Below are 237 nucleotides of genomic sequence, written 5' to 3'. Positions count from 1 at the left end.
TGTTTCTAAATCTTTCATATTGCGAATAGAATACCAAATACTCTAGCGCCTGCCCCGGATGGGGGGAAATTTTCCCCTCGAGGTTGGGGGGGGGAAAAAGGGGGGAAAAGGGGAGAAGAAATAAGAATACAGAAAAGATAGAGCAATGGGCAGAGAGAGAAAATAAAAACAAAAAACGAAAAAGGGACTGATATTATATTCAGGAAATAGTACACATTCCCTGTAATTCTTTTTTGT

Source organism: Penaeus monodon, chromosome 28, assembly GCF_015228065.2.
Source record: "Penaeus monodon isolate SGIC_2016 chromosome 28, NSTDA_Pmon_1, whole genome shotgun sequence".
Taxonomy (NCBI): domain Eukaryota; kingdom Metazoa; phylum Arthropoda; class Malacostraca; order Decapoda; family Penaeidae; genus Penaeus; species Penaeus monodon.
The sequence above is the reverse complement of the archived record's forward strand: the minus strand, read 5'-3'. Positions refer to the sequence as shown.